Below are 27,067 nucleotides of genomic sequence, written 5' to 3'. Positions count from 1 at the left end.
TATCTATCTATCTATCTATCTATCTATCTATCTATCTATCTATCTATCTATCTATCTATCTATCTATCTATCTATCTATCTATCTATCTATCTATCTATCTATCTATCTATCTATCTATCTATCTATCTATCTATCTATCTATCTATCTATCTATCTATCTATCTATCTATCTATCTATCTATCTATCTATCTATCTATCTATCTATCTATCTATCTATCTATCTATCTATCTATCTATCTATCTATCTATCTATCTATCTATCTATCTATCTATCTATCTATCTATCTATCTATCTATCTATCTATCTATCTATCTATCTATCTATCTATCTATCTATCTATCTATCTATCTATCTATCTATCTATCTATCTATCTATCTATCTATCTATCTATCTATCTATCTATCTATCTATCTATCTATCTATCTATCTATCTATCTATCTATCTATCTATCTATCTATCTATCTATCTATCTATCTATCTATCTATCTATCTATCTATCTATCTATCTATCTATCTATCTATCTATCTATCTATCTATCTATCTATCTATCTATCTATCTATCTATCTATCTATCTATCTATCTATCTATCTATCTATCTATCTATCTATCTATCTATCTATCTATCTATCTATCTATCTATCTATCTATCTATCTATCTATCTATCTATCTATCTATCTATCTATCTATCTATCTATCTATCTATCTATCTATCTATCTATCTATCTATCTATCTATCTATCTATCTATCTATCTATCTATCTATCTATCTATCTATCTATCTATCTATCTATCTATCTATCTATCTATCTATCTATCTATCTATCTATCTATCTATCTATCTATCTATCTATCTATCTATCTATCTATCTATCTATCTATCTATCTATCTATCTATCTATCTATCTATCTATCTATCTATCTATCTATCTATCTATCTATCTATCTATCTATCTATCTATCTATCTATCTATCTATCTATCTATCTATCTATCTATCTATCTATCTATCTATCTATCTATCTATCTATCTATCTATCTATCTATCTATCTATCTATCTATCTATCTATCTATCTATCTATCTATCTATCTATCTATCTATCTATCTATCTATCTATCTATCTATCTATCTATCTATCTATCTATCTATCTATCTATCTATCTATCTATCTATCTATCTATCTATCTATCTATCTATCTATCTATCTATCTATCTATCTATCTATCTATCTATCTATCTATCTATCTATCTATCTATCTATCTATCTATCTATCTATCTATCTATCTATCTATCTATCTATCTATCTATCTATCTATCTATCTATCTATCTATCTATCTATCTATCTATCTATCTATCTATCTATCTATCTATCTATCTATCTATCTATCTATCTATCTATCTATCTATCTATCTATCTATCTATCTATCTATCTATCTATCTATCTATCTATCTATCTATCTATCTATCTATCTATCTATCTATCTATCTATCTATCTATCTATCTATCTATCTATCTATCTATCTATCTATCTATCTATCTATCTATCTATCTATCTATCTATCTATCTATCTATCTATCTATCTATCTATCTATCTATCTATCTATCTATCTATCTATCTATCTATCTATCTATCTATCTATCTATCTATCTATCTATCTATCTATCTATCTATCTATCTATCTATCTATCTATCTATCTATCTATCTATCTATCTATCTATCTATCTATCTATCTATCTATCTATCTATCTATCTATCTATCTATCTATCTATCTATCTATCTATCTATCTATCTATCTATCTATCTATCTATCTATCTATCTATCTATCTATCTATCTATCTATCTATCTATCTATCTATCTATCTATCTATCTATCTATCTATCTATCTATCTATCTATCTATCTATCTATCTATCTATCTATCTATCTATCTATCTATCTATCTATCTATCTATCTATCTATCTATCTATCTATCTATCTATCTATCTATCTATCTATCTATCTATCTATCTATCTATCTATCTATCTATCTATCTATCTATCTATCTATCTATCTATCTATCTATCTATCTATCTATCTATCTATCTATCTATCTATCTATCTATCTATCTATCTATCTATCTATCTATCTATCTATCTATCTATCTATCTATCTATCTATCTATCTATCTATCTATCTATCTATCTATCTATCTATCTATCTATCTATCTATCTATCTATCTATCTATCTATCTATCTATCTATCTATCTATCTATCTATCTATCTATCTATCTATCTATCTATCTATCTATCTATCTATCTATCTATCTATCTATCTATCTATCTATCTATCTATCTATCTATCTATCTATCTATCTATCTATCTATCTATCTATCTATCTATCTATCTATCTATCTATCTATCTATCTATCTATCTATCTATCTATCTATCTATCTATCTATCTATCTATCTATCTATCTATCTATCTATCTATCTATCTATCTATCTATCTATCTATCTATCTATCTATCTATCTATCTATCTATCTATCTATCTATCTATCTATCTATCTATCTATCTATCTATCTATCTATCTATCTATCTATCTATCTATCTATCTATCTATCTATCTATCTATCTATCTATCTATCTATCTATCTATCTATCTATCTATCTATCTATCTATCTATCTATCTATCTATCTATCTATCTATCTATCTATCTATCTATCTATCTATCTATCTATCTATCTATCTATCTATCTATCTATCTATCTATCTATCTATCTATCTATCTATCTATCTATCTATCTATCTATCTATCTATCTATCTATCTATCTATCTATCTATCTATCTATCTATCTATCTATCTATCTATCTATCTATCTATCTATCTATCTATCTATCTATCTATCTATCTATCTATCTATCTATCTATCTATCTATCTATCTATCTATCTATCTATCTATCTATCTATCTATCTATCTATCTATCTATCTATCTATCTATCTATCTATCTATCTATCTATCTATCTATCTATCTATCTATCTATCTATCTATCTATCTATCTATCTATCTATCTATCTATCTATCTATCTATCTATCTATCTATCTATCTATCTATCTATCTATCTATCTATCTATCTATCTATCTATCTATCTATCTATCTATCTATCTATCTATCTATCTATCTATCTATCTATCTATCTATCTATCTATCTATCTATCTATCTATCTATCTATCTATCTATCTATCTATCTATCTATCTATCTATCTATCTATCTATCTATCTATCTATCTATCTATCTATCTATCTATCTATCTATCTATCTATCTATCTATCTATCTATCTATCTATCTATCTATCTATCTATCTATCTATCTATCTATCTATCTATCTATCTATCTATCTATCTATCTATCTATCTATCTATCTATCTATCTATCTATCTATCTATCTATCTATCTATCTATCTATCTATCTATCTATCTATCTATCTATCTATCTATCTATCTATCTATCTATCTATCTATCTATCTATCTATCTATCTATCTATCTATCTATCTATCTATCTATCTATCTATCTATCTATCTATCTATCTATCTATCTATCTATCTATCTATCTATCTATCTATCTATCTATCTATCTATCTATCTATCTATCTATCTATCTATCTATCTATCTATCTATCTATCTATCTATCTATCTATCTATCTATCTATCTATCTATCTATCTATCTATCTATCTATCTATCTATCTATCTATCTATCTATCTATCTATCTATCTATCTATCTATCTATCTATCTATCTATCTATCTATCTATCTATCTATCTATCTATCTATCTATCTATCTATCTATCTATCTATCTATCTATCTATCTATCTATCTATCTATCTATCTATCTATCTATCTATCTATCTATCTATCTATCTATCTATCTATCTATCTATCTATCTATCTATCTATCTATCTATCTATCTATCTATCTATCTATCTATCTATCTATCTATCTATCTATCTATCTATCTATCTATCTATCTATCTATCTATCTATCTATCTATCTATCTATCTATCTATCTATCTATCTATCTATCTATCTATCTATCTATCTATCTATCTATCTATCTATCTATCTATCTATCTATCTATCTATCTATCTATCTATCTATCTATCTATCTATCTATCTATCTATCTATCTATCTATCTATCTATCTATCTATCTATCTATCTATCTATCTATCTATCTATCTATCTATCTATCTATCTATCTATCTATCTATCTATCTATCTATCTATCTATCTATCTATCTATCTATCTATCTATCTATCTATCTATCTATCTATCTATCTATCTATCTATCTATCTATCTATCTATCTATCTATCTATCTATCTATCTATCTATCTATCTATCTATCTATCTATCTATCTATCTATCTATCTATCTATCTATCTATCTATCTATCTATCTATCTATCTATCTATCTATCTATCTATCTATCTATCTATCTATCTATCTATCTATCTATCTATCTATCTATCTATCTATCTATCTATCTATCTATCTATCTATCTATCTATCTATCTATCTATCTATCTATCTATCTATCTATCTATCTATCTATCTATCTATCTATCTATCTATCTATCTATCTATCTATCTATCTATCTATCTATCTATCTATCTATCTATCTATCTATCTATCTATCTATCTATCTATCTATCTATCTATCTATCTATCTATCTATCTATCTATCTATCTATCTATCTATCTATCTATCTATCTATCTATCTATCTATCTATCTATCTATCTATCTATCTATCTATCTATCTATCTATCTATCTATCTATCTATCTATCTATCTATCTATCTATCTATCTATCTATCTATCTATCTATCTATCTATCTATCTATCTATCTATCTATCTATCTATCTATCTATCTATCTATCTATCTATCTATCTATCTATCTATCTATCTATCTATCTATCTATCTATCTATCTATCTATCTATCTATCTATCTATCTATCTATCTATCTATCTATCTATCTATCTATCTATCTATCTATCTATCTATCTATCTATCTATCTATCTATCTATCTATCTATCTATCTATCTATCTATCTATCTATCTATCTATCTATCTATCTATCTATCTATCTATCTATCTATCTATCTATCTATCTATCTATCTATCTATCTATCTATCTATCTATCTATCTATCTATCTATCTATCTATCTATCTATCTATCTATCTATCTATCTATCTATCTATCTATCTATCTATCTATCTATCTATCTATCTATCTATCTATCTATCTATCTATCTATCTATCTATCTATCTATCTATCTATCTATCTATCTATCTATCTATCTATCTATCTATCTATCTATCTATCTATCTATCTATCTATCTATCTATCTATCTATCTATCTATCTATCTATCTATCTATCTATCTATCTATCTATCTATCTATCTATCTATCTATCTATCTATCTATCTATCTATCTATCTATCTATCTATCTATCTATCTATCTATCTATCTATCTATCTATCTATCTATCTATCTATCTATCTATCTATCTATCTATCTATCTATCTATCTATCTATCTATCTATCTATCTATCTATCTATCTATCTATCTATCTATCTATCTATCTATCTATCTATCTATCTATCTATCTATCTATCTATCTATCTATCTATCTATCTATCTATCTATCTATCTATCTATCTATCTATCTATCTATCTATCTATCTATCTATCTATCTATCTATCTATCTATCTATCTATCTATCTATCTATCTATCTATCTATCTATCTATCTATCTATCTATCTATCTATCTATCTATCTATCTATCTATCTATCTATCTATCTATCTATCTATCTATCTATCTATCTATCTATCTATCTATCTATCTATCTATCTATCTATCTATCTATCTATCTATCTATCTATCTATCTATCTATCTATCTATCTATCTATCTATCTATCTATCTATCTATCTATCTATCTATCTATCTATCTATCTATCTATCTATCTATCTATCTATCTATCTATCTATCTATCTATCTATCTATCTATCTATCTATCTATCTATCTATCTATCTATCTATCTATCTATCTATCTATCTATCTATCTATCTATCTATCTATCTATCTATCTATCTATCTATCTATCTATCTATCTATCTATCTATCTATCTATCTATCTATCTATCTATCTATCTATCTATCTATCTATCTATCTATCTATCTATCTATCTATCTATCTATCTATCTATCTATCTATCTATCTATCTATCTATCTATCTATCTATCTATCTATCTATCTATCTATCTATCTATCTATCTATCTATCTATCTATCTATCTATCTATCTATCTATCTATCTATCTATCTATCTATCTATCTATCTATCTATCTATCTATCTATCTATCTATCTATCTATCTATCTATCTATCTATCTATCTATCTATCTATCTATCTATCTATCTATCTATCTATCTATCTATCTATCTATCTATCTATCTATCTATCTATCTATCTATCTATCTATCTATCTATCTATCTATCTATCTATCTATCTATCTATCTATCTATCTATCTATCTATCTATCTATCTATCTATCTATCTATCTATCTATCTATCTATCTATCTATCTATCTATCTATCTATCTATCTATCTATCTATCTATCTATCTATCTATCTATCTATCTATCTATCTATCTATCTATCTATCTATCTATCTATCTATCTATCTATCTATCTATCTATCTATCTATCTATCTATCTATCTATCTATCTATCTATCTATCTATCTATCTATCTATCTATCTATCTATCTATCTATCTATCTATCTATCTATCTATCTATCTATCTATCTATCTATCTATCTATCTATCTATCTATCTATCTATCTATCTATCTATCTATCTATCTATCTATCTATCTATCTATCTATCTATCTATCTATCTATCTATCTATCTATCTATCTATCTATCTATCTATCTATCTATCTATCTATCTATCTATCTATCTATCTATCTATCTATCTATCTATCTATCTATCTATCTATCTATCTATCTATTATTAAAACTCAGATCTTGTGTATTTTTTTGAGAATGACCTGAACCGTACGTATCATCGATTGCGGAAAAAAGGCTGACCGTAGCGCGACGATTTTCGCACCGCCTCAATCGCCAATCTCGCGCTCGCTCGGCCGTGATATTTTCATTTACTTTGGTCGCGTGATTTTTAAGTTACAGAGGTTTTAAAGCGCTGCCCCCCCCCTTTTCAGGGGGGCGCTGCAGTGCAGATTTGGTCTTCAGCTTGTGACGGCTACATTGTTTCCAACATTGTTTCGAAAAGTTCCCAGGATTGTTTTAAAGTGCTGTTTTTTGTTATTGCAAGTCAAGTCAAGTCAAGTCAAGTCAAGTCAAGTCAATTATATTTGTATAGCACATTTAAAAACAACCCACGTTGACCAAAGTGCTGCACATCTGATTAGGAAATATAGTGGTCACTTGACATACACAGATCAGGAGGACGGGCCCAACGGGTAAGAGCGGGGCTGGGGGAGGAGAGAATGGGGGGTGTGGGGACGGGCCCAACGGGCCCGCTTTGAACGGGCACACTTGTTCTAGTATACTATTAAAACTCAGATCTTGTTTATATATTTTTTTGGGTTTGACCTGAATATACCGTATATTTATACGTAACAGCGATTGCAGCAAAACGGCGGACCATAGCACGACGGTTTTCGCACCGCCTCAATCGCCAATCTCGCGCTCGCTCGGCCGTGATATTTTCATTTAATTTGGTCGCGTGTTTTTTAAGTTACAGAGGTTTTAAAGCGCTGCCCCCCCCTTTTTCAGGGGGGCGCTGCGGTGCAGATTTAGTTTTCAGCTTGTGGCTTGTGACGGCTACATTTGTTTCCAAAAGCTTCCAGTTTTCAGCTTGTGACGGCTACATTGTTTCGAAAAGCTTCCAAGTAGTCTTTTTTGTTATTGCAAGTCAAGTCAAGTCAAGTCAAGTCAAGTCAGTTTTATTTGTATAGCACATTTAAAAACAACCCACGTTGACCAAAGTGCTGCACATCTGATTAGGGAAAAAAAAAAAAGAAGGCTATAGTGGTCACTTGACATACACAGATCAGGAGGACAGGCCCAACGGGCACACTTGGAGAGTAAGAGTGGGGCTGGGGGAGGAGAGAATGGGGGGTGTGGGGGTGTGTCAGACCTTTAAAAATAAATTGGCCAAACTGCAGGCTGAAACGGGACCTACTTGGCTCAAATTGCTTTCCGTTGCCCTGTTCCAGATATGTACTACCCCGGGGAAACAAGGAAACACGGCTGAATACTGCTGAAATCGTATACAGCAGCATCTCGCTGGGACCATCTCCAACGACTGAGTAAGTGGCTGCGGGCTGACCAGAAGGGAGTAACAGTGGCACTATCGGATCCATTGAGTCTGTACTCCCGAGCAAGTTCCCGTGGCCCCTCACAACAGGAAGATCAGGTTCCGTGCTGAGATCCACATTGAAGACAACACTGGTAAGAAAGATTTATGAATTGGAAAGTTCAAATTGTGTAACTAGTCTCAGAGAGGCTAGGGTCGGAGTTTATGTACATTCTGAGGGAGGCTAGAGTCTGTGGAAATGTTTTGTGAATTGGTCAATGCAGACTATGTTCAATTAGTTTCCCGGAAAGGAAAGTGGGGGTCTGTGAAAAATTAGTAGCAATAAAAAGGGCTGAAAATGGGACAAGCCCTGGATAAGAGTGATGGGGGAGCTCCAGTACAGCACATGTGTTACTTAGACCCAGGAAAACCTACGGATTACACACAGTTATCTGCTTTATTGACCAAGAGACTAGGAGACGAAGCCTGGCCAGTAGGGGGAGCATGGAATGCAGAAACCATTAAGGCAAGGCAAGGCAAGCCAAGTTTATTTATATGGCACATTTCAGCAACAAGGCAATTGCAAGTGCTTTACATAAAACATTACAGAGCAGTTAAAAGCAATTAAAAAACAGTCATTAAAGAACAATAGAAAATAAAAACAAGATAAAATAGAATAAGACAGGTATAAAATACAAGAATAAAAGTTACAGTAAGAAATGAATAATTATTTGATTTAATAAAAGGCAGCGTCAAACAGGAAAGTCATCAGCCTCGATTTAAAATAACTATGAGTTGCAGTTTTCTGGGAGTTTGTTCCATTATATGTGGTGCATAAAAACTAAACGCTGCTTCTCCATGTTTAGTTCTGACTCTGGGGGACAGGAAGCAGACCTGTCCTGGATGACCTGAGAGGTCTGGATGGTTCTCAATGTAGCAGAAGTTCAGAAATGTATTTTGGCCCTAAACCACCAGTGCTTTATAAACCAACAGTAGTATTTTGAAATCAATTCTTTGACAGACTGGAAGCCAGTATAAAGACTTCAGAACTGGTCTGATTTGATCCACTTTTTTGGTCTTAGTGAGGACTTAGTGAGAAAGAACACAGAACATAAACTGACAGGTTAATAAAGAACCATTTTGATTGAGATTTATTTCAAACAGAAAAATGGCATTTTAATGATTTATAAATATATATAAATATCTCTCTTTTTAACATCATGCCAAAAGGAGGGAGTAAACGAGTCACAGCATGGCCAATAAAGAACCATTTTGATTGAGATTTATTTTATTTCAAACAGAAAAATTGCCAATTTGGTCTAATGCATTTTTGTTCATTAATAAGTCGGATTTTATTTAGAAGTTTATATTCTAAAAACCTCTCTTTTTAACATCATGCCAAAAAACGGAGCAAACGAGTGGCAGCATGGCTAAGGAAGGCAAAACGCAAAGGGGCATTGAGAGGCAGTGAGGAGCAGAAGGGAACAAGAGAGGCAACAAGAAATAACTGAACATGTCGAGGATCAACGAGAAAGAACACAAAACAGAACTGACAGGTTAATAAAGAACCATTTTGATTGAGATTTATTTTATTTCAAACAAAAAAATTCAATTTTGATCTCATGCTTCCGTGTTCATTAATAAGTAGGATTTTATTAAAAAATTCATAAATATATACATTCTCCAAACTCCACCAGCTAGGCCTCAGCTCGCCTATATGCAACTGGATCCTGAATTTCCTGATGGAATGCCCTCAGGCAGTGAAAATGGGCCTCCACCTGTCCTCCACTACCACTCTGAGTACCGGCACATCACAGGGTTGTGCATTGAGCCCCATCCTCTACTCCCTCTTCACACATGACTGTGTTCCTGCATTCGCCACCAACACCATCGGCAAATTTGCGGATGACACAACGGTGATCGGGCTGATCTCCAATGGTGATCTACAGAGTGGAGGTGCAGAACCTGGCGAGCTGCTGCTCAGAGAACAACCTGTCCCTAAACACATCAAAAACCAAGGAGCTAATTATCAACTTCAGAAGGCCACAGAATGAGGAATACGCTCCAGTCCTCATCAACGGAGACAGAGTGTTGAGAGTGTCCAGCTTCAGGTTTCTGGGCACACACATTTCAGAGGACCTCACATGGTCCACTAACACCGCTGCGCTGGTCAAGAAAGCACAACAACGGCTGTTTTTCCTGAGATCGCTAAAAAAGCCGGTCTGCCCCAACAGCTACTGATGACCTTCTACCGCTGCACCGCAGAGAGCATACTGACATACAGCATCTATGTTGGTATCTGGGCTGCACGGCCGCGGATAGGAGAGCTCTTCAGCGGGTTGTCTGCAGAGTGCAGAGGATCATTGGGACAGAGCTACCAGCCCTGGAGGACATCTACAACTCACGCTGCCTCAGGAAAGCCACCATCATCTACAAGGACTCCACACACCCATGCCAGGAGTGGGGATTTTCATTGAGATTTATTTCATTTTTTGTAAAAAAGTCATTTATTTTTAAGTAAAAAAATGCAATTTTCCAAAGTCACAACGGGATTCCAATGAAGAATGGGCCCATCGGGTCTAGAATATTACTAAAAGTCTCTTCGGCCAAAGGAATACAAATACCTGCAAAATAAGATCAATGAGAAATATACCAAGTTAAAAGTAGAAGAATAACATTTTCTGATCAGCACCAAAAGTACAAACTAATTATACAAATCTAAATTCTTCTGAAAACAAGCCATTGAGTTTTTCCAAATAACTTCCATCTTATTGCAGGTCACAGTTTGCAAAATATCTTTTGTACATTTAGCTCTATTGGCATTTACCATATTGTATCATTCTAGGCATTATTTGGACTCTAATTCCAATTCTTAATGCGATATTAATTTAATATTAGATAATAATATATATTTTTTTTACAGTTCAGACAATGAATGACTTTCCATGAAAAACCGTAACTACCCCATGAGAATAGTCACACAGCTTCACCCTTGGGATACTAAATGTAACGGCTCTGCAAACCGGTTACCTAATCTGTGATTGGGCTTCACAATCAATCACAATCACAATCATACTTCATTAGCCAAGTATGTTTTGCAACATATGAGCAATGTCATTTGCCATAGTCATACCAATAAAAAGCAACAGGACACACAAAATACATTTTAACATGAACATCCACCACAGTGACTCCTCCACATTCCTCACTGTGCTGGAAGGCAAAAAAAAGTTCAACCTCTCCCTTCTTTGTCCTCCAGCGGTCGGGGGCCTCTAACCTTCCAAAGATGGGACGATCTTGACTCCCATAGCCGGCGGCGGACCCTCCTTGTCAGGGCGATCACGCTCCTACATCAGGGGGGGGGGGTCTCAGCTCCCCCACGCCGGGCGATCTTCCGGGTCGGGGCCAGTCAAACCTCATGCATTGTGGAGCTCCCAACATCGGTCTCAACTCGGGACTGTGAGCTCCTTGATGTTAAAGTTCGCAGGCCGTGGTTGGAGCGTCGATCCAGGCAAGGAATCGCATGCTCAGATGGTAAGTCCACGCCCCGCGGTGAGGCTCAAGGACAGTCCCGAGCAAAGCCTCCAGCTCCATGATGTTAGGCCACAGAGCGACCGGAGATACGATCCGGAAAATAATTGCATCTCCGGCAAGGTAAGAGATTGAAAAAAAGTTTTCCCCCACCCCCACAGAGAACATTAACTTTTAAAAATCACCAAAAATAAAAATAAAAGTTCGAGGCAGCCATTGTGTGGCACTCTCTGTATTTTGTGTGGTCGAAGCAGATAAGGGAGCACAGTGGCACAGATGGTGGAGTTGCTGCCGCACAACGCCAGAGACCCAGGTTCGATCCTTGACTCTACTCAGTCTACCTAAACCTACCTGATCCCCACTTTAATTTCCCCTCTCATTCCCGTACTGACCTTTCTGTCCTGGGCCTCCACTGTCAGAGTGAGTGAGGCCTGGCGCAAATTGGCGGAACAGCACCACATATGTTGCTTGGGCAGCTTACACCCCAGCGGTATGAATATTGACTTCAAATAACCCTTGCTCTCCCCCTCTCCCCATCCCTCCCCCTACAAATTCTCTGACCAGTCTGACTATCCCCCCTGATTAAATTTTCTCTGCATGCTTCGTTGTCACCTTCTCCTAGCTAACAATGATCTATTATTATGAGGGGGCGTGGCTACGCCCTGCAGCTGCGGCTCACCGACAGTCTCTCTGTCTTTTTTGTCTTGTTATCGTTTAAATGTATGCTTTGATTTCTTTTTAGCTTTGTATATGTTGGGGGTGGTGGAAACCTTTTTTTCTAATCTCCTCCTCAACGGAGATGCGACCTTTACCGTGTTGTGTCTCCGTTCGCGCTACGGCCTAACATCGTGGAGTCGGCGGCCTCCAGCTGGGATCGACCTTGAAGACTCCGGTTGCAGGGCCTGGACTTACCATCTCGGAGGCTTCGGCCGTGGGCCCTGCAGACCGCAACATCGGGAGTTCGCAGGTCCCTGGCTGGCGACCGGCTTTCGGGAGCTCCAGCCGTAGCAGCTTCGACCGCCCCGAAGCGCGAGGTTTGATCGACCCGCTCGCAGGCCCTTCATCGCCCTGCGTGTCTCGGCCGCAGCACTTTCCATCGGCCGGTGGGGGCTCAGGACCTTCATCGCCCTGCGTGGCTCGGCCCTGGGACTTTCCATCGCCCGGTGGGGGCTTCAAAAGTCAGGAGCCTCGATCGCCTCGTGGCACCATGGGAGAAGAATGAGGAGGAGATAAGACTTTTCTTTGCCTTCCATCACAGTGAGGTTGTGCCTGGAGCAATCACTGTGATGGCTGTTTGTGTTAAATTGTAATTGTGTGTCTTGTGTTCTTTATTGTCTACTGCCGGACCCTGACGTGAGAGGACGCTGGCGCTATTTGTTCGCCGCTTCTCCGTCTGGACAAATCTTTTGTTTGTTTGTCTGTTTTTATGTCTTGTTTGCTTTGTAAAGCGTCTTTGAGTATCTTGAAAAGCGCTATATAAAATAAATGTATTATTATTATTATTATTATTAAGGAGTTTGTACGTTCTCCCCGTGACCTGCGTGGGTTTTCTCCGAGATCTTCGGTTTCCTCCCACACTCGAAAGACGTGCAGGTATGTAGGTTAATTGGCTGGGTAAATGTAAAAAATTGTCCCTAGTGGGTGTAGGATAGTGTTAATGTGCGGGGATCGCTGGGCTGCGCAGACTTGGTGGGCCGAAAAGGCCTGTTTCCGCCCTGTATATATATGATATGATATGATGATGATATTATTATTCTCCATTTTCCGTGATGTCTCATTTTCACACCTCACTCTTTTCTCTGTGTCCCCCTCTCCCCCCACTCTCAGTCTGAAGAATAATTGTTTTAAGATATTTATGCTGTAAGTTTTACAAGTGAAAGCTGAAGCTGCAAAAGTTAAACAGTGTTCAAACTAAGTATACACAAACAACACCAAACATCGGATTTTTTTTTTACCAAAATCGAATTCAGCACAAAAAACACATCTTGGTATTCTGGGAGCCTTGGATGCAACTTGTCTACCTAAACGAAGACAGACCAAATAACCATTAAACATGTAAGTCTGGCTTAAGAGATCATTGCTGCAATTTTTATGGTAAACCTCTATAAAGGGAGAAATATATATTTAAAATAAAATATCCGCGAGCAAAAATAATCTGTGCAATCACCCCATGTATTTTAAATTGAGAAACTATGTTTAGTTTCAAATGGCTATATGCAGTATTTCAAAGCAAAAGACAGCAAAGTTATCCAGAATATTTTATAGTTTTATTTAGGAAAAGACTGAAGGTGCAAGATCACTTTAACTGATAAATTGCCCATTTGGTAGTAAAATAAATCTGGAATCAGCAATGGGGTTTCCTTGCCATGACCGAAACTGAAATCAAGAAATCTTCAACAGAAGATCAGCCCTTTATTGAAATACTGGTCCTTAACTTCTAACTGGAATTCTCAATGTAATGGTAATCTCTACACCAAGTATCAACACATACTGTTCATCCCTACTATTTTGACTATTCTCGTATTAAACATTCTCAGCCACAAAAGATCAAAATTTATACACACTTCCAAATAAATAATTTTAATAGAAAGAGATGAGACAATTTTGTTTTTTAATGTGGAAACAGTTTGAGTGTGACCTTTAATTAATTACAAGGATTTAAAGTATAAAGGTTATAAAAAAAAAGGGGAAGTGCAGCTCTTAAAGGGCCTGTCCCACTTTAGTCGATTTTAAGGCGACTGCCGGCGACTGTCAAAGTCGTAGCAGATCGCCGAACTTTTCTTTTACCCAACGACAATGACCACGACAATGCCGAGTCAGGTCGAGATTTCAGCGTCTTCGGAAACATTGTGAAATTCCCACACTGTCAATGCTTCTACTGCATCCTAATTTTCGCTGAGAGTTTTGAACTATAACATCTTGTATGGGTTACTTAAAAACCAAGCTTCACTGTAACAAGGAATAAACTGGATTGACTTCCAGTTTACTAGTTGGGGTGGGGGCGAGGGGGTAGGGGGTTGGAGTAAGAGAGAGTGGGGGTGGGGGGGGGGAAGGGGACAATGGGGGCAGGGTAGAGTGTGGGGAGGAGGTTGGGGGAGGAGAGAGTGGGGGTGGAGGGGAAAGGGTGGGTGGGGAGGAGAGAGTGGGGGAGAGGGGGTGGGGAGGAGGGGGCAGGGGTGGGGGGAGGAGGGAGTGGGGTGAGGAGGGAGTGGGGTGGGAGGGAGAGTGAGGGTGGGGAGGAGGGTAGGGTGGGGGTGGGGAGGAGGGAAGAGTGTGGGTGGGGGAGAATGGGGGTGGGGAGGAGGGAAGATTGGGGGTGGGGGGGAGAGTGGGGTGTGGGCAGGGAGAGTGAGGGGAGGGAGGTGAGGGCGAGTGGGGGTGAGGGGAGGGAGAGGGGGAATGGGTGGGGAGGGAGAATTAGGGGTGGAGGCAGAGCTGGGGGGAGTGGGGGTAGAGGATGGGCAAGTGGGTAGGGGGGATGGAGTGGGTCAATCTGGGAGGAGGGGGGGATAAGGGGGATTGAGTGGGGGGGTTGAGGGTGTTACACCAATACAGGAGAGGCTTTGTGTCCAGGGCTCACTCACTCACACCCTCTCCCCTATCCTGCCCCCCCTTTACGAGGAATGGGCCCAACGGGTCCACTTGGTCTAGTATATTACTAGAACTCTTGGTTTGTATGTGTGTACGTGTGCACCAAAACTTTGTGGTTCCGCACAACTAAAACGGTACACCAATAGCGCCACAATGTTTAGCCCACCTTACTCACCATTATCCTGGGCACAATTTGAAACAACTCTCATTCAAATTGAAGCTACATTTTTAAATCTAGAGAGATTTTAATGTTTACAAATTTCCTTTGTAACCCATTTCTTGAAAGTGCTCAGCGTATGACGTCACAATGGGGCATGTACAACTTCATTTGCGCTTCCCTCCTCACTTGCCCAAACAAGATGGCCGCCGGCAGTGGGGCCGCCCGCCCGGGGTCAGTGGCTCCCTCTCCCCTTGCTCCTCGGCCCTCACCCCTTTCCCGTCGCCCCTTGCCCCTTGCCTGGCCCCAGCCCCGGGGGAGACCTCTCGCACGCCGGCAGTCAGCGCTGAACGCACGGGCACTGGTAAGTGGCTTTCGCCGCCAACGGGTCCACGGAGGGGAGTGGGCATGGGGGTCGATTGGGGGTGAGGGGGAGAGGGGTGCGGGCAGGGAGGGGGGAATGGGGGTGCAGGCTGAGCTGGGGAATGGTGGTGGCAGGGGACGGACAAGTGGGGGTGGGGTAGGGGGGATGGAGTGGGTCAGTGTGGGAAGGAGGGGGGATAAGGGGGATTGAGTGGGGGGTGTAGGGGGGATGGAGTGGGTCAGTGCGGGAAGGAGGGGGGATAAGGGGGATTGAGTGGGGGGGGGGGTTGAGGGTGGAACACCAATACAGGAGAGGCTTTGGGTCCAGGGCTCACTCGGTCACACCCTCTCCCCTTCCCTGTTCCCCATCTATGAGGAATGGGCCCAATGGTCCACTTGGTCTAGTTAATACATAAAACTATCATTTTATTCACCAATTGCAAGGTATTTTCTCATTTACTCTGAGCACATGATTCAAATCCATTTGTTCATTTTGGTGACTACTTCATTTCAAGTATTATGTTCAGTTCCTAATAAATTGGTGTTTCCTTCTGGATATGTCAGAGCAAAAGGATTTTTGTTGACCATGCACAATGCCTGGAATTGGTTTGCCAGGTTCATCATTTCCATCCACTGGTTCTCCCCTATTCTTTCTCCTCAAGTGCTTCTTTGTCGATTTTTTTAAACAGTGCATGTCCTACATTTCAACAGTCATTGCAAAGGGATTCTAAACAGTATTCATATTTTCTAAGCAACTCACTTTGTTTACTTACCACGAATTTTTGATTTTGTCGATTCATCTTGTGACTCGACAGCTGATTTCATCTGCTTAAGGTTTTGAATACCATCCCAAGTATGCAATTCCTTACCTGCTTCAGCAGGCTCTACTTTGTTCTTCCATCTCCGGTAGGTTTTCTCCCCTTCCACCTTTCCTGTTTCAGGCTTTGCATAGATCTCTCCTTTCCCCTGCTTCTTCCCTTTAATCTGACATCAAGAACAATAAAGAAAATTATTATAATGCACAAAAACCCAACAAAAATAACTGAATTATCCATGCCTAGCATGAGGAATTAAAGGGAGTGTTAAAAAGCTGATAAGTCGTCAGAAATAGTTTTAGACCTGTAGAATGGGAGCATTTAGAACTCAAAGGGGAACCAAGAAATTGATAAAGAAATGCCAGATGGAATAAACTCAAGGTGTGCAAAATCACGAGGGAATAGATAGGATGAATGTATAGCCATTTACCCAGAGTAGGGGAACACGAGAACCAGAGGCCACAGATTTCAGGTGAGAGGGGCAATATTCAAGAAAAACCAGAGGATCAACTTTTTCCACACGATGCGTGCGTATATAGAACAGGTATTATGACAGCATTTTAAAAACATTTCGACAGGCAAGATTTGAAGAGATATGAGCCAAAATGTCAGCACATGGGACTAGAATAAATCTTGGTTGGCATGGATAAGGTGGGCCGAAAGGACTGTTTCCATACTGTATGCCTTGAATGGTGTGAACATAAAATGGACTGCAGGAGGAAAATGCTAAAAATGGCAGGTGTGGGCCCTTACAGGCAGAGACAGGAGATTTAAAGATGGAGATTGGCAGACAAGTTAAATAATTCCTTTCAATTTTTCTTAAAGAAATAATACAGGTATACAAGAACAAAAAGCCAGTGGGAATGAGAAATGGAAGGAACGGAGTACTAATCAATAAAAGTGAAAAAGAGATGTCGGCAGACTTAACTATAAACCTTTACGCAAGACATGTAATGCTGAGGCTCTATAAGGCGAGATGCAATGTGCTGGCTCTGAAGAGGGTCTAGAGGAGGTTTACAAGAATGATTCAGGAATGAGTGGGTTAGCACATGATGAGTGTTTGACAGTACTGGGCCTCAACTCACTGGAGTTTAGATGGTTGAGGGGAGGATCACATTGAAACTTACAGAACAATGAAAGGCATAGAGTAAATGTGAAAAGGATGTTTCTGCTGGTGGGAGAGTCTAGGACCAGAGGTCATAGCTCAGAATTAAAGAGCGCTCTTTTAGAAAGAGGAAGTAGACGTGAGGAGAAACTTCGTTAGATGGTATTTAATCTGTGGAACTCATTGCCACAGAGGGCTGTGAAAGTCAGTGGATATTTTTAAGGCAGAGATAGACGAGGTGATTAGAAGAGGTGTCAAGGGTTATGGGGAGAAGGCAGGGAAATGGGATTAGGAGGCAGAGATCCGCCATGATTGAATGGCAGTGGACACGATGGGCCGAATGGCTCAATTCTATGCCTATAACTTGTGAACTTTACCTGTGTTATATTATAGATACCATTAGTTTAGAATTAATAAATTAATTAACATTTACTGAAAACTTCAGTTTAGAAATCGATATGAACGTTATTCCAATGGCATGATGTTAACGTTATTAACGATAACGTTAACGATAATGTTAACGATAATGTTAACGATATGAACCTCTAATGTTAACGATAATGTTAACATGAACCTCTAATGTTAACATGATAATATGAACCTCTAATGTTAACGATAATGTTAACGATAATGTTAACGATAATGATAACGATGTGGCGCCAGGCCACTACAACGATAATGTTAACGATATGAATGTTATTCCAATGGCATGATGTTAAAACAGTTTGTGCATATATATCACTACCCACCACGTTAACGATTTTGGAGAAAGGTTGAAAAGGGTTTCTGTTTTGGACATGTTCACCTTCCATATTTGAGGAGTGTGGATTAGAAGAACATTCTTCCTGTTCTCTGCATTTATAAAGATAAAAATATACACATTTTTAATCATTTTAATTTTTGAGTAATTAATTCCCAGTCAATATGTCTGCTGGCAACGCCATCACTGATTGCCCATACTTCAGTTGATACAGCTGTACCTCTTGTAAGTTGGTGGGTCTCAAAAGAAAGGCACCTGAGAATGCACTTGTATGACCTTCCAACACCTACGTCTTAAGGTGCACACTTCAAATTCTCAAAACACTACGGTGTTATGATTCAAACAACAAACTCGCAATAACCCGAAGTCTTGCTCTCAGGATTATTGGCACAGTGGTATCCAGCATTAGTGCTAACACACAGTCAAAATGGTGCAAAGTCATGCACGAGAAGCATTCAAATGAAGATTGACTAAAATAAAGATTTCAAGTGGTGTGTAAATATGACCCAGATTTGTTTTTGAACAATTCAATGCTTACGCTAATAAATGTTGTTATTTTATCTTTAAATATTACTCAAGGCATATCATTTTGCATTCTACTGGAATGAGAAGTAACATTAGCAAGTTTGCAGATGACACAAAGCTGGGTGGCAGTGTGAACTGCGAAGAGGATGTTAGGAGGTTGCAGGATGATTTGGACAGGTTGAGTGAGTAGGCAGATGCGTGGCAGATGTAGTATAATGTAGATAAATGTGAGGTTATCCACTTTGGCAGCAAAAACAAGGAGGCAGATTTTTATCTCAATTGTGTCAGATTAGGTAAAGGGGAAGTGTAACGAGATCGTGGTGTCCTTATACACCAGTCACTGAAAGTTGGCGTGCAGGTACAGCAGGCAGTGAAGAAAGCTAATGTCATGTTGGCCTTCATAATGAGAGGATTTGAGTATAGGAGCAAGGAGGTCCATCTGCAGTTGTATAGGGCCCTGGTGAGACCACGTCTGGAGTATTGTGTGCAGTTTTGGTGTCCCAATTTGAGGAAGGACGTCCTTGTTATTGAGGCAGTGCAGCACAGGTTCACAAGGTTAATCCCTGGGATGGCAGGACTGTCATATGAGGGAAGATTAGAAAGACTGGGCTTGTATTCACTGGAATTTAGAAGGATGAGAGGAGATGAGAGACGTATAAAATTATAAAAGGACTGGACAAGCTGGATGCAGGAAAAATGTTCCCAATGTTGGGGGAGTCCAGAACCAGGGGCCACAGTCTAAAAGTAAAGGGGAGGCCATTTAAAACTGAGGTGAGAAGAAACTTTTTGAATGAATGAATGAATGAATGAATGAATAAGTTTATTGGCCAAGTATGTGCATAAACAAGGAATGTGCCTTGGTGCTCCGCTCACAAATGACAACACAAACATACAGTTAACAACTAAGAATAAAGCATAAACACATCAAAACAATAAGGATATACCATTACGATCTAAACATGTGGGTTAAAATTAACCAGAGCAAAAAAGAGGCTACAGACTTTTCACCCAGAGAGTTGTGAATTTGTGGAATTCTCTGTCACAGAGGGCAGTGGAGGCCAATTCATTCAATGAATTTATAGACAATAGACAATAGGTGCAGGAGTAGGCCATTCGGCCCTTCAAGCCAGCACCGCCATTCAATGTGATCATGGCTGATCATTCTCAATCAGTACCCCGTTCCTGCCTTCTCCCCATACCCCCTGACTCCGCTATCCTTAAGAGCTCAATCTAGTTCTCTCTTGAATGCATCCAGAGAATTGGCCTCCACTGCCTTCTGAGGCAGTGAATTCCACAGATTCACAACTCTCTGACTGAAAAAGTTTTTCCTCATCTCCATTCTAAATTGCCTATCCCTTATTCTTAAACTGTGGCCCCTTGTTCTGGACTCCCCCAACATTGGGAACATGTTTCCTGCCTCTAACGTGTCCAACCCCTTAATAATCTTATACGTTTCGATAAGATCTCCTCTCAACCTTCTAAATTCCAGTGTATACAAGCCTAGTCTCTCCAGTCTTTCAACATATGACAGTCCCGCCATTCCGGGAATTAACCTAGTAAACCTACGCTGCACGCCCTCAATAGCAAGAATATCCTTCCTCAAATTTGGAGACCAAAACTGCACACAGTACTCCAGGTGCGGTCTCACTAGGGCCCTGTACAACTGCAGAAGGACCTCTTTGCTCCTATACTCAACTCCTCTTGTTATGAAGGCCAACATTCCATTGGCTTTCTTCACTGCCTGCCGTACCTGCATGCTTCCTTTCAGTGACTGACGCATTAGGACACCCAGATCTCGTTGTACGTCCCGTTCCTAACTTGACACCGTTCAGATAATACTCTGCCTTCCTATTCTTACCACCAAAGTGGATAACCTCACACTTATCCACATTAAACTGCATCTGCCATGGATGCCCACTCGCACAACCTGTCCAAGTCACCCTGCAACCTCATAGCATCTTCCTCACAGTTCACACTACCACCCAGCTTTGTATCATCTGAAAATTTGCTAATGGTACTTTTAATTCCTTCATCCAAGTCCTGAATGTACATTGTAAATAGCTGCGGTCCCAGCACCGAGCCTTGCGGTACCCCATTAGTTACTGCCTGCCATTCTGAAAGGGACCCATTTATCCCACTCTTTGCTTTCTGTCTGTCAACCAATTTTCTATCCATGTCAGTACCCTACCTCCAATACCATGTGCTCTAATTTTGCCCACTAATCTCCTATGTGGAACCTTGTCGAAGGCTTTCTGAAAGTCAAGGTACACCACATCCACCGGCTCTCCCCTGTCAATTTTCCTAGTTATATCCTCAAAGAATTCCAGAAGATTAGTCAAGCATGATTTTCCCTTCGTAAATCCATGCTGACTCGGAACGGATCCTGTTACTACTATCCAAATGCTCCGCAATTTCGTCTTTTATAATTGACTCCAGCATCTTCCCCACCACTGATGTAAGACTAACTGGTCTATAATTTCCATTTTCTCTCTCCCTCCTTTCTTAAAAAGTGGGACATTAGCTACCCTCCAATCCACAGGAACTGATCCAGAATCTATAGAACATTGGAAAATGATCACAATGCGTCCACAATTTCTAGCGCCACCTCCTTAAGTACCCTGGGATGCAGACATCAGGCCCCTGGGATTTATCAGCCTTCAGTCCCATCAGTCTACCCAACACCATTTCCTGCCTAATGTGGATTTCCTTCAGTTCCTCCGTCACCCTAGGATCTCTGGCCACTAGAACATCTGGGAGATTGCTTGGTATCTTCCTTAGTGAAGACAGATCCAAAGTACAACTCGTCTGCCATTTCCTTGTTCCCCATAATAAATTCCCCGCTTCTGTCTTCAAGGGACCCACATTTGCCTTGACTATTTTTTTCCTCTTTACATACCTAAAAAAGCTTTGACTATCCTCCCTTTATATTATTGGCTAGTTTACCGTCGTACCTCATTTTTTCTCCCCGTATTGCCTTCTTAGTCATCTTCTGTTGCTCTTTAAAAGTGTCCCAATCCTCTGGCTTCCCACTCTTCTTTGCTTTGTTGTACTTCTACTCTTTTATTTTTATGCTGTCCTTGACTTCCCTTGTCAGCCACGGGTGCCTCTTACTCCCCCTTAGAGTCTTTCCTCCTCTTTGAGATAAATTGATCCTGCAAACTTTTGCATTATTCCCAGGAATATTTTGCCATTGCTGTTCCACCATCATCCCTGCTAGGGCCTTCTTCCAGTCAATTCTGGCCAGCTCCTGCCTCATAGCCTCTGTAATCCCCTTTGCTATACTGAATACTGACACTTCTGATTTTCCCTTCTCCCTCTCAATTTGTAGAGTAAAACTTATCATATTGTGATCACTGCCTCCTAATGGCTCTTTTACCTCTAGTCCCCCTTATCAGATCAGGATCATTACACAACACTAAATCCAGAATTGCCTTCTCCCTGGTAGGCTCCAGTACTCTCTTTCCTGGGGTCCATTACCAACCTGATTTCCCAATCTATCTGCATGTTGAAATCTCCCATAACCACCGTAGCATTACATTTGCAACATGTAAACAAAAAAGTCCTCTAATACATATACATATATGTACACATATATGCATATATATTAGAGAGAGAGAACTTTGATGCTTATTATAAACAAAAAAGTCAGTCAAAAAATATATATATACATACAAAAAATGCGAGGAACTGAGGGGGTGGTTTGGGGTTGGGGGGCAGTGAAGGGGGTGGGGGAGATGGGGTGGGTGGGTAGAGTTGGGGTGGGGAGGGGAGGTGGGGGGAGTAGGGGAGGGGGAGTGGGGGGAGAAGGGGAGGGGTGGGGGGAAGAGCAGGGGTGGAGGGGAGGGAGAGGGAGGAGAGGGTGCTGCACCAATGCAGGAGAGCTTTGGGCCCAACGGGTCCACTTAGTCTATTGGGGGGGGGTGGGGTGGGAGGGGCGTTGGGGTGGGGAGGAGGGGGCACTGGAGGGGGAGTGGAGGGGGAGGGGGGATGGGGTGGGTGCGGGGGTGGGGGGGGGTGTTGGGTGTGGGTGGGGGGTATGGTGGTGTAGATCAATCGGTCACCTACTTACCGGGGGCACTCGAAGGGGAGGGGGGGGGTGGGGTGGGTGGGTAGGGATGGGAGTGGGAATGGGGAGGGGAATGGTGGGGGGAGCGGGGGAACGAGGGTGGGGGGGGGGGAGAGAGGGAGAGTGGGGGTAGGGGGGGTGTGGAGGGAGGAAATGGTGTGGGGGAGGGGGGAAATGGGGGTAGGGGGAGTGGAGGGGAAGGAGGGTGGGGGAAGGGGAGTGGGGGTGGGGTAGGGGAGATAGAGTGAGTGAGGAAGGGGGGGATAAGGGGGATTGAGTGGAGGGGGTGACGGTGCTAGACCAATACAGGAGAGGCTTTGGGTCCACGGCTTGCCTCTGTCTGCAGCGCTGGCGCCATGGGGCTGAAGTGAGTGGCACCCTCTCAGCTTCCCTGTCCCCCCCTCTAGGAGGAATGGGCCCAACGGGTCCACTTGGTTTAGTAAACATTCAAACATTCAGTGTTCCTCTCATTTTTATATATCTCATTATATATTGTTATGTTCTTACATACCTGGAAAATAAATTCTTTGTATCTTGTATCTGTTTGTATATATATATATATATCTATATTTTTCATATTATTATTATTATATCTATCTCTCTATCTATATCTATCTCTATATCTATCTCTATATCTCTATATCTATCTCTATTTCTCTATCTCCGTCTCTATCTCTCTATATCTCTCTACCTATCTCTACTATCTCTATCTCTATCTATCTCTCTATTTATCTCTCTATCTCTCTCTCTCTCTCTATTACCAACCACCAGCTGACGTACGCAGTCACCAGCCCTTGGCAGCCGCTCGCTGTTTATAGCCCTGGTAACCAGGGCACCGGTTGCCATGGCTCCGTGTGGCGGGGCGGCTTCCTTGGTTGCCTGTTGCCAGGTGGGTTTGTGACGTCACCCCCCCGATGTCATGACGACGAGTCATGGTAATGAGATGCAAATATCTTGCCCTGTGTATCAGCTGACGTGGAGGTCAGGATGGAGTGTGCCATGTCAGCCAAGGCAGGAGGTCACGGTTGGCAGTGACAATAACACAGACACCAAGCAATGTAACCAGTCAATATTATGTCAGTATCATTATTCCACATCAGAGGTGAAGATTTGACACACTTCCTCCCTCCAGCGGCTCTCGATCCGTCCCGGGTCTTTTAGAATGGCAGGTAGTGGACAGTGGAGAGTGGAGTGCCACAAGGATCGGTACAATATACTAGACCAAGTAGAGGGGGACAGGGAAGGGGAGAGGGTGTGAGTGTGTGTGAGCGCTGGACCTAAAGCCTCTCCAGTATTGGTCTCAATACACATCTACCCCCCAACTAAATCCCCGTATCCCCCCTCCTCCCCCCCACTAACCCACTCCATCCCCCCTACCCACCCCCACTTGCCCCTCCCCTACCCCCACTCCCCCCAGCCCTGCCTCCCACCCCATTTCCCCCTCCCCACCCCTATTACCCCTTCCCCTCAACCACTCGCCCCACCTCGTCTCCCCTCCCCTCCCCCACTCTCCTCCTGCCCGCACCCCGACTCTCCCCCCACCCCCAGTCTTCCTCCTCCCCCCTCTCCCCCCCACCCCGCCCCCCCACTCTCGCCCCCCACCCCCACCCTCCCCCCATCCCCACCCCTACCACCTGCCCGCACCGTTTCCTTCCCCACCCCCGCCCCCTCCTTTTCCACCCCCCTCCCCCCACTCTCCCCCCCTCACAGTTATTGAGGGATATCTGCTCTGAATTGATCGAATTTGGTTCTAACGAGAGAGACATCGTCGAGGTAGAGTTTATCAGGTTCTCTGCGTAGAGGGGGGGGGGGGTGGGGGTGAAGAGGGTTAGGGGATTTAATGCATATCACTTCACCCTCCCTCTCCCCACCTCCTTCCCTCTCCCCCTCTGTCCCTTCCCAACCTGCCTCTCCCTCCCTTTCTCTCTCTTCCTCCCTCTCTCCCTCCTTCACTCCCTCCTTCACTCCCTCCATCTCCCTCCCTCTGTCTCTCCCTCCCTCCTTCATCCCTCCCTCCAAACACCAATCTCCCACCTCCGTGCGGAAGGCCTTGTTTGATGGTGGGAGCCTCGTTCGGACCTACCTCCCTCTCCCCCTCCCTCGCTTCCTCGCTCCCTCAACGACCCAGGGGGCGAGCCAGAGGCAGACAAAGACCCAGCCCTGGGCAGGAGGGAGGCGAGGGGGAGGGGGGGTTATCCCAAGCATCAGGCCTTGCCCTGAGGTGCGGCCTTCTCTCCCCGTCGAGATAGGCCCCAAAACAGGCCGTCCAGACCACCGCAGAAGCACAGGCCGAAGAGAGGAGGTAGGCCGCAAGCCTGCGGTCCCGTTTGCCAGGGCAACGTAGGCCCAGGCCTGCCAGGACCAGGCTTAGGAGCAGCAGGCCCATGTTGTAGGCCGATGCTGCGGTGAAATCGGCCTTGGTGGATCAAGCAAGGGCTCAGGCTGGCCTCCCGCTCCGATGGCCTGGCCCTATTGGTGGATGTTAGGAGCCCAAGGCCTTTATGACTCTCTCCACTGAGAACAGGCCCAGGTAGGCCCCATCAGTCGGTGGTGCGGCCATGGCGAGCTTTCTAGGCCAAACCATCAGCCAGGGCTGAAAGACAGCTGAAACACAGGCCAGAGAGGCACCCGAAGAGTATGCGGCTGGCTGAGCAGTTGTCGGGGGTGAGGCCTGACACGAAGGTTCGGCTTGGGCCTACTACGCCCCAAGCTCCAAGGCCTAGCGAGGCCCGGAGGGCGAACTGAGTCTGTTTTTCGGACCCGTACTTCGATTACGAGCAGGGCTAGCAGCAGGCAGGCCCCCGGAATACTAGGCCGAAGGAGGCCAGGGGCTCCTCAAGGATGCCCCAGCCCTCCTTTAGGCCACACAGGCCGAAGTAAATCCAGTTTAGGTCTCTCTGACAACCAACTGGAGCAGCAGCCATCTTGGATGGAGTCTGTGGAGAGGGGGAAGGAGGGAAAGAAAGAGAGAGGGGCTTAGAGGGTATAAATGAGGGAAGAGGAGAGGGGGGTGGGGAAAAAGAGAATGGATTAGTGGGCGTAAATGAGGAAGGGGAGAGAGGGGGAGAGAGGGGGGAGGGAAAGAAAGACGGGATTAAATGGTGTAAATGAGAGAGGGGGAGAGGGGAACTGCAGGAATGTGTTGAGGGGGAAGGTGGGACAGGTTTATACACCTTCCCAAAGCTCAGAAAATCTCTCTCTCCCTCCCCTCCCTCTACCATCCCTCCCTCCCCCCTCCCCATCTCTTCCTCTATCTCCTTTAACAGAGAATAGGCCCTTCGGTCCACCATGTCTGTGCTGTACACGATACCAAGTTAAACTGATCTCCTCTGTCTGCACTAAAGTTTGAGAGAGAAAGGGGGGAGAGGGAGAGGGGGGGGAGAGATTAGTGGAGGGTTGGGGGAGGGAGGGGGAGGGGGAGATTAGTGGAGGGTTGGTGAGAAAGTAATCTGTTTACTTACGGTCTGCTGTCTCTTTCTGACTCTCTCTCTGCCACTCTATGACTGACTGGATGAGATGGGGAGGGGAGGGAGGGAAAGGAAAGAGGAGGGGAGACAATAAACAATAGGTGCAGGAGGAGGCCATTCAGCCCTTCGCGCCAGCACTGCCATTCACTATGATCATGGCTGATCATCCACAATCAGTAACCAGGCCACATTCCTTGTAAATGCATACTTGGCCAATAAACTTATTCATTCATTCATTCATTCATTCATTCATT

The 27,067-nt window shown here is 41.2% G+C and overlaps 1 pseudogene; it reads right to left on the bottom strand.

Annotated features, from left to right (window-relative positions):
* Positions 1 to 24,263: 24,263 nt before the first annotated feature.
* LOC144606849 (G-protein coupled receptor family C group 5 member B-like) lies at positions 24,264 to 26,270 on the bottom strand (annotated as a pseudogene).
* Between the last annotated feature and the right edge of the window lie 797 nt (positions 26,271 to 27,067).

This window comes from Rhinoraja longicauda, chromosome 27, assembly GCF_053455715.1.
Source record: "Rhinoraja longicauda isolate Sanriku21f chromosome 27, sRhiLon1.1, whole genome shotgun sequence".
Taxonomy (NCBI): Eukaryota; Metazoa; Chordata; class Chondrichthyes; order Rajiformes; family Arhynchobatidae; genus Rhinoraja; species Rhinoraja longicauda.
Note: the sequence above shows the minus strand (reverse complement) of the source record. Positions and strands in the feature narration are given on the sequence as shown.